Here is a 13,175-nt window from a genome sequence, read left to right on the forward strand (position 1 = left end):
TGATCAAAAAAGGAAAGCTTGTAGCATATTTTAGCTGGGACAGCATAGTTTTAAATGGCTTCTGAGTTGAGTGCCTCTGCATTTTTACAGTTATCTAATAGTAATACCCTTACTCTGGTGGATTTATGTAGTTTTTAGTTATGATATTACCTTAACAATTTGCATGGCAAGTCAGATTGGAATACTCTAATAATATTTGAGCTCTGACAAGAATAAGTCCACGCTTGGGCTTCCCTGGTGGCTCAGTGGTTAAGAATCTGCCTGCCAATGCAGGGGACATGGGTTTGAGCCCTGGCCAGGGAAGATCCCACATGCTGCGAAACAACTAAGCCCATGTGCCACAACTACTGAGCCTGCACTCTAGAGTCCACAAGCCACAACTACTGAGCCCGAGCACCACAACTACTAAAGCTTGTGTGCCTAGAGCCTGTGCTCCACAACAAGAAAAGCCACCACAATGAGAAGCTCGTGCACCGCAACTAAGAAGTAGCCCCCTCTTGCCACAACTAGACAAAGTCCACACGCAGCAGCGAAGACCCAATGCAGCCAAAAATAAATAAATAAAATAAATTTTAAAAAAGAATAAGCCCATGCTTATATACAAATTATAACAAGAATGCCAACACCAAAGAAATATAGGTGTGCTGTAGCATTTGTAGGGATTTCATGGTTATTTTTATAACATCTAACATGATAATCTCATTTTGACATTTTCAAATTTTACTGCAGAATAATTTGCAGGGCATTAATCTATGACATTGCCTGAAGCTAGAACTCTTATTTTCAAAGTACAGATTCCTGAAGAGAGTAAAGTATTGTGTGGTAATTTCCTATGTGCACATAAATTGTACATAGTTTCTGGAGTAAGAGCTCATTTATCTATTCATAGAATGTGCTTCTGAAATTATCTGTAAGTGTAAGATTTATATGTACAAATGCATTAAAATGAGAAGGTTTAAGTAAAAGAGGTTTCTGTTTATTTGGGCAGTTTTTTGGACAGAAACAATTGATGCATTTTTAAGTTAAGTTGCTTCATTTATATTGTAACTATTACAGATTTTAATCAAAATTGAGGACTAATTTAAGCTCTTGGGAACAAAGCACACTTCAAATCTTCAACTAATTTCAACGTCTACAACTGCTCCTCTCAATGGCTCTGAAATCAGTTTGTCCCTTCATTGCTAGAAACTGCACAAATGAAATGGGAACTGGGAATGATTTGTACCCTGAATAATGTATACTGACTTCAGATGGCAACAAGAAAGATGGGGAAGAGATCTGCAAATCATAACTAAAAAATTCGGAGAAGTTTAAAAAAAAAACAAAACCTCTCCCATTGTTGCAGAAAATGATGTAATCCTCTTTAGCTGGTCTATTCAGCAGAACTGCTTCAGAAAACCAGATCATTTGGGTATAGGATGACATCATCAGTAAAATGTTACCAAAAAAAAAAAAAAAAACTTAGGGAATCATTATCTACTGGCAGAAATCAATGATTTCTAGAACAATGTAAGAATGGTAGGTTTTGAACCAGAATACAGGGAGCAACATCATACAGATATACATGATTCTGGAATTAGATGTTTTATTTCTTAATGAATGCACACACTGCCACACTATGTGTGGGAAAACTACCAGAAACAGAAGATGCCATGTTCCGTAAACTCAGTGTCAGAGATCATGTGTTAACACAGCTGAAGGAAAATGATAGGCCAGGCACATAGAATATTTATTTAGGAAACTGGAAAACTATTCTGAAGTGCTAAGAAAATACCACTATTTTTGAAAAAGAGCTATTGATATATTTTGAAAAAAAAAACTTTATACATACCAAATAAGCTTAATCCTTTCATTCTGTTTTGGGGTGAAAAAAGAAAGAAACAGAGAAAAAAGAAAAGAAAAGAAAAAGATAAATTTGCTTCTCACTAAAGAGAAACTATATAGCGCTTTTTTTTTTAAGTCCAGTTTTTTCTCATAGAATGTACGCTTGGGTAAGGCATCTTGCCATATTATACTTCTTGTCAGAAGGCTTGACAATTCATATATCCCTTTGAGGCCGGTGATAGGTAACATAAAGATATCGTGCTCTGCATTGTGAAATTGTGTTTGCAATCATAAAGTATTGTTGTTTATAAATGCAAAGTAATCCATGGTCATTGTGAAAATAAATGTATGTAAATACTGATAAAGTAAGAAGTGAAAGCATTCCTTCCCCATTTCATCCCCCAGGGTGAATGACAATCAGAGGTTTGGCATGGATCCTTTCAGACACTTGTGCTTACAAAAAGATGTCCACAGAGGCATACACACTACAGTATGTAGGATCCAATTACACATCTGGTTTGTGGGTAATTTTCTACTTACATTTCTGGACGTTAAGTAGTCTTAGAATTGTTGTCTTACAAAAAGGCTGGAATGAACATCCTTATACACATATTCTTGTGCAAACTTGCAAGAATAGAGATTCCTAGAATATAATTGCTGAGTCGAATGGAGAACACATTTTAAATTAGGATTGAAACTGAATTGACTTCTAAATATTTATACTCCACAAAGAGTTCATGAGTGTACCTTTTATTCTATACTCTCCCAAAATCTGAATACAACCAATTTTGGGTTTATTTTTTGTCATTCTTACAATGGAAAATGGAATTTCAATAAACTTTAAATCTTTTATATATAATCTATTGCTGCTTCAATTTTCAGTTCAAACTCTCGCTTCTTCAGAAACCTCATTTAGTAAACTCTTCATACCTATGAATCTTTAACATTTCCCCTGAGAATTCTTTCAAAATATTAATAATAATATATGGTCAGCAATGCTTTCTACTTCATCATGCCCCATCTAATTCCTTTATAAATTAAAAAAAAAAGTCTATCTAAGATCACATATGAATCAAAAGAGTTGAAATACTTTATGTCTTATAACTTTTCACATTTTAGCTCTCACCTCTTCTGGGAACTTGCTTCATCAATTATCACCTCTTCTTTTTTATATTGAGTATTAATGTCTCCACTGATTCTTTCTTTCAGCCTTAAAATAGTCTCAGATTTCTTCTATTTCAAAGTAAGTCCTCTCATGGGGAGTGACATAAGTAAAATGGCAGAGTAGGTAGCTCCAAACTCTAGTCCCTCCACACACACACACACAAAAGTAGAAACTGTCAGAACCAACTTTGTCAGAACTCTGGAAAATAGTCAAAGGTTTATAGAAACCAAGTGAATTCTGAATCAACAAATAGGCAACTAAAATGTTAAGTAAGCTTTGCGGCATTCTTCTTGCTTTTGCCCCACCCTGTCCTTAGCTCAGAGATGGTCCTGAAGACAGCCAGCCACATTCCCAGCTGTAGAAACATGGTCCCTTGTTCCAAAGGCACAGAGCATACCTTACTCACAAATTATTGTCTGTTCTAACCTGTCAGGAGGCTACCTGAAGGACTGACACAAGGCACTTGGTCTATGTTTTGCCTAACTTTGAACTCATTCAGGGCTGAGAAGTGGCAAAATATTCATTTAAGTACATTGTTCAAAAACATTGTAAGGTAAACTAAAAACCAGTGGCTACCTGGGGCAAAGATTACCATTGAGACAATGAACTCCCAAATGTACTGGAAAAAAGGCTGGGGAGAGTTGTTTTTTTGGAAATTAGGGTATTCTAAAGTGTTTGCAGAGAGACCTTCAAGATGGCAGAGGAGTAAGACGTGGAGATCACCTTCCTCCCCACAGATACATCGGAAATACATCTACATGTGGAACAACTCCTACAGAACACCTACTGAATGCTGGCAGAAGACCTCAGACTTCCCAAAAGGCAAGAAACTCCCCACGTACTTGGGTAGGCAAAAGAAAAAACAGAGACAAAAGAATAGGGACAGGACCTCTGGGAAGAAACTGTGAAGGAGGAAAACTTTCCACACACTAGGAAATCCCTTCACTGGCAGAGATGGGGCCTGGAAAGGGGGGTGAAGCTTCAAAGCCATGGAGGAGAGCGCAGAAACAGGGGTGCAGAGGGCAAAGCAGAGAGATTCCCGCAGAGAGGATTGGTGCCGACCACCACTCACGAGCCCGAGAGGCTAGTCTGCTCAATCTCCAGGATGGGGTGGGGCTGGGAGCTGAGGCTCTGGCTTCAGAGGTTAGATCTAATTCTTTTGGATATATACCTGGGAGTGGGATTCATGAGTCATGTAGTACTTCTATTTTTAATTTTTGGAGGAACTTCCATACTATTTTTCATAGTGACTGCACCAAATTACATTCTTACCAACAGTTTACAAGGGATTCATTTTCTCCATATCTTTGAAAATAGTTTTCTTCTTCTTCTTTTTATTATTATTATTTTGGATAGTCACTATCCTAACAAGTGTGAGGTGACATCTTGTTGCCCTTTACTTTTCATTTCCTTGATGATTAGTGATGTTGAGCACCTTTTCACATATGTGTTGGCAATTTGGTACGTCTTTCTTGGAGAAATAACTATTTATGTCCTTTGCCCATTTAAAAAATTGGGTTATTTGCATTTTTTCTATTGAGTTGTATGAGTTCCTTATGTATTTTGGATATTAACCTCATATCAAATACATGGTTTGCAAATATATTCTCCTATTACATAGGTTGAAATTTCACTCTGTTTCTTTTGCTGTGCAGAAGCTTTTTAGTTTATTTAGTCCCATTTGTATATGTTCCTGTAGCTTCCTATACTCTTGATATCATATCTAAAAAATGATGGCCAAGGTCAACGTTAAGAAGGTTTGCCCCTATGTTTGCTTCTAAGAGTTTTAAAGGTTAAGTCTTAGATTTAAATTTTTAATCCATTTAGAGTTGACGTGTGTGTGGTTTAAGATAAGGGTCCAATTTCATTCTTTTGCATGTGGATATCCGGTTTTCCCCACACCATTTGTTGAAGAGACTATCCTTTTCTGATCGTTTGTTCTTGGCACCTTTGCCAAAGATCAATAGACTGTATATAAGTGATATTATTTTTGGATTCTTATTCTGTTCCATTGACCTATATGTCTATCCTTATGTCAATACTATACTATTTAAATTACTGTATCTTTAAAAAATATATTTTGAAATCAGGAAGTGTGATGTTTCCACCTTTGTTCCTTCTCAAGATTGCTTTTGCTATTTGGGGTCCTTCATAGTTCCATATGAATTTTAAGATTGTTTGCTCTGTTTCTGTAAAAAACGCTATGGGGATTATGATACAGATTGCATTAAATATATAGATCTTTTTGATTAATCCAGACATATTAACAATATTAAGACTTCCAACCCATGAATATGGGTTGTATTTCCATTTAATTGTGTCTTCTTTAATTTCTTTCATCAATATTTTGTAGTTTTCAGTATGAAAATTTTCACCTTCTTTGTTAAGTTTATTTCTAAGTATTATTTTTGATGCTACTGTAAAGGCAATTTTTTTGAATTTCTTTTTTGGATGGCTCCTTGTTGGTTTATTGAGATGCAAAGGATTTTGTATGTTGATATTGTACCCTGAATATTTACTGTATTTGTTTTTATTTTTTTAACATCTTTATTGGAGTATAATTGCTTTACAATGGTGTGTTAGTTTCTGCTTTATAACAAAGTGAATCAGTTATACATATACATATGTTCCATATCTCTTCCCTCTTGCGTCTCCCTCCCTCCCACCCTCCCTATCCCACCCCTCCAGGCGGTCACAAAGCACCAAGCCGATATCCCTGTGCCATGCAGCTGCTTCCCACTAGCTATCTACCTTACATTTGTTAGTGTATATATGTCCATGTCGCTCTCTCGCCCTGTCACAGCTCACCCTTCCCCGTCCCCATATCCTCAAGTCCATTCTCCAGTAGGTCTGTGTCTTTATTCCTGTCTTACCCCTAGGTTCTTCATGACATTTTTTTTTCTTAAATTCCATATATATCTGTTAGCATACGGTATTTGTCTTTCTCTTTCTGACTTACTTCACTCTGTATGACAGACTCTAGGTCTATCCACCTCATTACAAATAGCTCAATTTCGTTTCTTTTTATGGCTGAGTAATATTCCATTGTATATATGTGCCACAACTTCTTTATCCATTCATCCAAAGATGGGCACTTAGGCTATTTCGATCTCCGGGCTATTGTAAATAGAGCTGCAATGAATATTTTGGTACATGACTCTTTTTGAATTTCGGTTTTCTCAGGGTATATGCCCAGTAGTGGGATTGCTGGGTCATATGGTAGTTCTATTTGTAGTTTTTTAAGGAACCTCCATACTGTTCTCCATAGTGGCTGACCCAATTCACATTCCCACCAGCAGTGCAAGAGTGTTCCCTTTTCTCCACACCGTCTCCAGCATTTATTGTTTCTAGTTTTTTGATGATGGCCATTCTGACTGGTGTGAGATGATATCTCATTGTAGTTTTGATTTGCATTTCTCTAATGATTAATGATGTTGAGCATTCTTTCATGTGTTTGTTGGCAGTCTGTATATCTTCTTTGGAGAAATGTCTATTTAGTCTTCTGCCCATTTTTGGATTGGGTTGTTTGTTTTTTTGATATTGAGCTGCATGAGCTGCTTGTAAATTTTGGAGATTAATTCTTTGTCGGTTGCTTCATTTGCAAATATTTTCTCCTATTCTGAGGTTTGTCTTTTGGTCCTGTTTATGGTTTCCTTTGCTCTGCAAAAGCTTTTAAGTTTCATTAGGTCCCATTTGTTTATTTTTGTTTTTTTTTCCATTTCTCTAGGAGGTGGGTCAGAAAGGATCTTGCTGTGATTTATGTCATAGAGTGTTCTGCCTATGTTTTCCTCTAAGAGTTTGATAGTTTCTGGCCTTACATTTAGGTCTTTAATCCATTTTGAGCTTATTTTTGTGTATGGTGTTAGGGAGTGATCTAATCTCATACTTTTACATGTACCTGTCCAGTTTTCCCAGAACCACTTATTGAAGAGGCTGTCCTTTCTCCACTGTACATTCCTGCCTCCTTTATCAAAGATAAGGTGACCATATGTGCGTGGGTTTATCTCTGGGCTTTCTATCCTGTTCCATTGATCTATCTTTCTGTTTTTCTGCCAGTACCATACTGTGTTGATTACTGTAGCTTTGTAGTATAGTCTGAAGTCAGGGAGCCTGATTCCTCCAACTCCGTTTATCATTCTCAAGATTGCTTTGGCTATTCGGGGTCTTTTGTGTTTCCATACAAATTGTGAAAATTTTCGTTCTAGTTCTGTGAAAAATGCCAGTGGTAGTTTGATAGGGATTGCATTGAATCTATAGATTGCTTTGGGTAGTAGAGTCATTTTCACAATGTTGATTCTTCCAATCCACGAACATGGTATATCTCTCCATCTATTTGGATCATCTTTAATTTCTTTCATCAGTGTTTTATAATTTTCTGCATACAGGTCTTTTGTCTCCTTAGGTAGGTTTATTCCTAGATATTTTATTCTTTTTGTTGCAGTGGTAAATGGGGAGTGTTTTCTTGATTTCACTTTCAGATTTTTCATCATTAGTATATAAGAATGCCAGAGATTTTTGTGCATTAATTTTGTATCCTGCTACTTTACCAAATTCATTGATTAGCTCTAGTAGTTTTCTGGTAGCATCTTTAGGAATCTTTATATATAGTATCATGTCATCTGCAAAGAGTGACAGCTTTACTTCTTCTTTTCCAATTTGGATTCCTTTTATTTCCTTTACTTCTCTGATTGCTGTGGCTAAAACTTCCAAAACTATGTTGAATAAGAGTGGTGAGAGTGGGCAACCTTGTCTTGTTCCTGATCTTAGTGGAAATGCTTTCAGTTTTTCACCATTGAGGATGATGTTGGCTGTGGGCTTGTCATATATGGCCTTTATTATGTTGAGGAAAGTTCCCTCTATGCCTACTTTCTGCAGGGTTTTTATCATAAATGGGTGTTGAATTTTGTCAAAACCTTTCTCTGCATCTATTAAGATGATCATATGGTTTTTCTCCTTCAATTTGTTAATATGGTTTATCACATTGATAGATTTGCATATATTGAGGAATCCTTGCACTCCTGGAATAAACCCCACTTGATCATGGTGTATGATCCTTTTAATGTGCTGTTGGATTCTGTTTGCTGGTATTTTGTTGAGAATTTTTGCATCTATGTTCATCAGTGATATTGGCCTGTAGTTTTCTTTCTTTGTGACATCCTTGTTTGGTTTTGGTATCAAGGTGATGGTGCCCTCATAGAAGGAATTTGGGAGTGTTCCTCCCTCTGTTATACTTTGGAAGAGTTTGAGAAGGATAGGTGTTAGCTCTTCTCTAAATGTTTGATAGAATTCGCCTGTGAAGCCATCTGGTCCTGGGCTTTTGTTTCTTGGAAGATTTTTAATCACAGTTTCAATTTCAGTGCTTGTGATTGGTCTGTTCATATTTTCTATTTCTTCCTGATTCAGTCCTGGCAGGTTGTGCATTTCTAAGAATTTATCCATTTCTTCCAGATTGTCCATTTTATTGGCATAGTGTTGCTTGTAGTAATCTCTCATGATCCTTTTTATTTCTGCAGTGTCAGTTGTTACTTCTCTTTTTTCATTTCTAATTCTATTGACTTGAGTATTCTCCCTTTTTTTCTTGATGATTCTGGCTAATGGCTTACCTATTTTGTTTATCTTCTCAAAGAACCAGCTTTTAGTTTTATTGATCTTTGCTATCGTTTCCTTCATTTCTTTTTCATTTATTTCTGATCTGATTTTTATGATTTCTTTCCTTCTGCTAGCTTTGGGGTATTTTTGTTCTTCTTTCTCTAATTGCTTGAGGTGCAAGGTTAGGTTGTTTATTCGAGATGTTCCCTGCTTCTTAAGGTGGGCTGTATTGCTATAAACTTCCCCCTTAGACCTGTTTTTGCTGCATTCCACAGGTTTTGGGTCGTTGTGTCTCCATTGCCATTTGTTTCTAGGTATTTTTTAATTTCCTCTTTGATTTCTTCAGTGATAACTTCGTTATTAAGTGGTGTATTGTTTAGCCTCCATGTGTTTTTTATTTTTTTTATTTTTTACAGATCTTTTCCTGTAATTGATATCTAGTCTCATGGCATTGTGGTCAGAAAAGATACTTGACACAATTTCAATTTTCTTATATTTACCAAGGCTTGATTTGTGACCCAAGATATGATCTATCCTGGAGAACGTTCCATGAGCACTTAAAAAAAATGAGTATTCTGTTGTTTTTGGATGGAGTGTCCTAAAAATATCAATTAAGTCCATCTTGTTTAATGTATCATTTAAAAATTGTGTTTCCTTATTTATTTTCATTTTTGATGATCTGTCCATTGGTGAAAGTGGGGTGTTAAAGTCCCCTACTATGAATGTGTTACTGTTAATTTCCCCTTTTGTGGCTGTTAGTATTTGCCTTATGTATTGAGGTGCTCCTATGTTGGGTTCATAAATATTTACAATTGTTATATCTTCTTCTTGGATCGATCCCTTGATCATTATGTAGTGTCCTTCTTTCTCTCTTCTAATAGTCTTTATTTTAAAGTCCATTTTGTCTGATATGAGAATTGCTACTCCAGCTTTCTTTTGGTTTCCATTTGCATGGAATATCTTTTTCCATCCCCTTACTTTCAGTCTGTATGTGTCTCTAGGTCTGAAGTGGGCCTCTTGTAGACAGAATATATAAGGGTCTTGTTTTTGTATCCATTCAGCCAATCTGTGTCTTTTGGTGGGAGCATCTAGTCCATTTACATTTAAGGTAATTATCTATATGTATATTCCTATTCCCATTTTCTAAATTGTTTTGGGTTCGTTATTACAGGTCTTTTCCTTCTCTTGTGTTTCTTGTCTAGAGAAGTTCCTTTAGCATTTGTTGTAAAGCTGGTTTAGTGGTGCTGAACTCGCTCAGCTTTTGCTTGTCTGTAAAGGTTTTAATTTCTCCATCAAATCTGAATTAGATCCTTGCTGGGTAGAGTAATCTTGGTTACAGGTTTTTCTCCTTCATCACTTTCAGTATGTCCTATCACTCCCTTCTGGCTTGCAGGGTTTCTGCTGAGAGATCAGCTGTTAACCTTATGGGGATTCCCTTGTGTGTTATTTGTTGTTTTTCCCTTGCTGCTTTTAAAATGCTTTCTTTGTATTTAATTTTTGACAGTTTGATTAATATGTGTCTTGGCATATTTCTCCTTGGATTTATCCTGTATGGGACTCTCTGTGCCTCCTGGACTTGATTAACTATTTCCTTTCCCATATTAGGGAAGTTTTCAACTATAATCTCTTGAAATATTTTCTCAGTCCCTTTCTTTTTCTCTTCTTCTTCTGGAACCCCTATAATTCGAATGTTGGTGTGTTTATTGTTGTCCCAGAGGTCTCTGAGACTGTCCTTAGTTCTTTTCATTCTTTTTTCTTATTTCTGCTCTGCACTGGTTATTTCCACTATTTTATCTTCCAGGTTACTTATCCGTTCTTCTGCCTCAGTTATTCTGCTATTGATTCCATCTAGAGTACTTTTAATTTCATTTATTGTGTTGTTCAGCATTGCTTGTTTCATTTTTATTTCTTCCATGTCCTTGTTAAATGTTTCTTGCATTTTGTCCATTCTATTTACAAGATTTGGATCATCCTTACTATCATTATTCTGATTTCTTTTTCAGGTAGACTGCCTATTTCCTCTTCATTTGTTAGGTCTGGTGCATTTTTATCTTGCTCCTTCATCTGCTGTGTGTGTTTCTTTCTTCTCATTTTGCTGATCTTACTGTGTTTGGGGTCTCCTTTTTGCAGGCTGCAGGTTCGTAGTTCCCGTTGTTTTTGATATCTGTCTCCAGTGGTTAAGGTTAGTTCAGTGGGTTGTGTAGGCTTCCTGGTGGAGGGGACTAGTGCCTGTGTTGTGGTGGATGAGGCTGGATCTTTTCTCTCTAGTTGGCAGGTCCATGTCTGGTGGTTTGTTTTGGGGTGTCTGTGGACTTATTATTTTAGGCAGCCTGTCTGCTAATGGATGGGGTTGTGTTCCTGTTTTGCTAGTTGTTTGGCATAGGTTGTCCAGCACTGTAGCTTGCTGGTCATTGAGTGAAGCTGGGTGCTGGTGTTAAGATGGAGGTCTTTGGGAGATTTTCGCCGTTTGATATTATGTGGAGCTGGGAGGTCTCTTGTTGACCAGTGTCCTGAAGTTGGCTCTCCCACCTCAGAGGCAGAGCCCTGACTCCTGGCTGGAGCACCAAGAGCCTTTCATCCACATGGCTCAGAATAAAAGGGAGAAAAAGTAGAGAGAATTAGTGGAAGTGTGAAGAAAGGAAGAAAGAAAGAAAGAAAGAAAGAAAGAAAGAAAGAAAGAAAGAAAGAAAGAAAGAAAGAAAGAAAGGAGGGAGGGAGGGAGGGAAGGAAGAAAGAAAGAAAGAAGAAAAGAAGGAAAGAAAGCAAGAAGGAAAGAAAGGAGGGAGGGAGGGAGGAAGGAAGGAAGGAAGGAGGGAAGGAAGGAAAAGAGACAGAAAGAAAGAAGACACAGTAAAATAAAATAAAGTATAATAATGTTATTGAATTAAAAAATAATTATTTAGAGAAAAAAAAAGGGACGGATAGAACCTTAGGAAAAATGTTGGAAGCAAAGCTATACAAACAAAATCTTACACAGAAGCATATACATACACCCTCACAAAAAGAAGTAAAGGGGAAAAAATCGTAAATCTTGCTCTCAAAGTCCACCTCCTCAATTTGGGATGATTCGTTGTCTAAAGGAGGGAAGGAAGGAAGGAAGGAAGGAAGGAAGGAAGGAAAGAAAGAAAGAAAGAAAGAAAGAAAGAAAGAAAGAAAGAAAGAAAAGTATAATAAAGTTATTAAAATTAATTTTTAAGAAAAAATTTAAAAAATAAAAACAATGGACGGATAGAACCCTAGGACAAATGGTGGAAGCAAAGCTCTACAGACAAGATCTCACACAGAAGCATACACATACACATTCACAAAAAGAGGAAAAGGGGGAAAAATCATAGATCTTGCTCTCGAATCCACCTCCTCAATTTGGGATGATTCGTTGTCTATTCATGTATTCCACAGATGCAGGGTACATCAAGTTGATTGTGGAGCTTTAATCCGCTGTTTCTGAGGCTGCTGGGAGAGATTTCCCTTTCTTTTCTTTGTTCTCACAGCTCACAGGGGCTCAGCTTTGGGTTTGGCCCTGCCTCTGCATGTAGGTCGCTGGAGGGCGTCATTTTTTTGCTCAGACAGGACAGGGTTAAAGGAGCCGCTGATTCGGGGGCTCTGGCGCACTCAGGCCAGGAGGAGGGAGGGGCACGGCGTGCAGGGCGGGCCTGCGGCGGCAGAGGCCAGCGTGGCGTTGCACCAGCCTGAGGCCTGCTGTGCATTCTCCCGGGGAGGTTGTCCCTGGATCCCGGGAACCTGGCAGTGGCGGGCTACACAGGCTCCCTGGAAGAGGGGTGTGGATAGTGACCTGTGCTCACACACAGGCCCCTTGGTGGCGGCAGCAGCAGCCTTAGCGTCTCCCGCCCGTCTCTGGGGTTCGTACTTTAGCCGCGGCTCGCGCCCGTCTCTGGAGTTCCTTTAGGCAGTGATCTTAAACCCCTTTAGGCAGTGATCTTAAACCCCTCTTCGCGCACCAGGAAACAAATAGGGAAGAAAAAGTCTCTTGCCTCTTCAGCAGGTGCAGACTTTTCCCCGGACTCTCTCCCGGGTAGCCGTGGTGAACTAACCCCTTCAGGCTATGGTCAAGCCGCCAACCCCAGTCCTCTCCCTGCGCTCCAACCGAAACCCGAGCCTCAGCTCGCAGCCCCGCCCGCCCCGGCGGGTGAGCAGACAAGCCTCTCGGGCTGGTGAGTGCCGGTCGGCACCGATCCTCTGTGCGGGAATCTCCCCGCTTTGCCCTCCGCACCCCTGTTGCTGTGCTCTCCTCCACGGCTCCGAAGCTCCCCCCTCCGCCTCCCGCAGTCTCCGCCCGAGAAGGGGCTTCCTAGTGTGTGGAAACTTTTCCTCCTTCACAGCTCCCTCCCACTGGTGCAGGTGCCGTCCCCATTCTTTTGTCTCTGTTTTTTTCTTTTTTTCTTTTGCCCTACCCAGGTACATGGGGAGTTTCTTGCCTTTTGGGAGGTCTGATGTCTTCTGCCAGCCTTCAGTAGGTGTTCTGTAGGAGTTGTTCCACGTGTAGATGTATTTGTGGTGTATCTGTGGGGAGGACGGTGATTTTTGCGTCTTACTCTTCCGCTATCTTCCCAGCACCTGTATTTGTTTATTAGTTCTA

This window comes from Orcinus orca, chromosome X (assembly GCF_937001465.1).
Source record: "Orcinus orca chromosome X, mOrcOrc1.1, whole genome shotgun sequence".
Classification (NCBI taxonomy): domain Eukaryota; kingdom Metazoa; phylum Chordata; class Mammalia; order Artiodactyla; family Delphinidae; genus Orcinus; species Orcinus orca.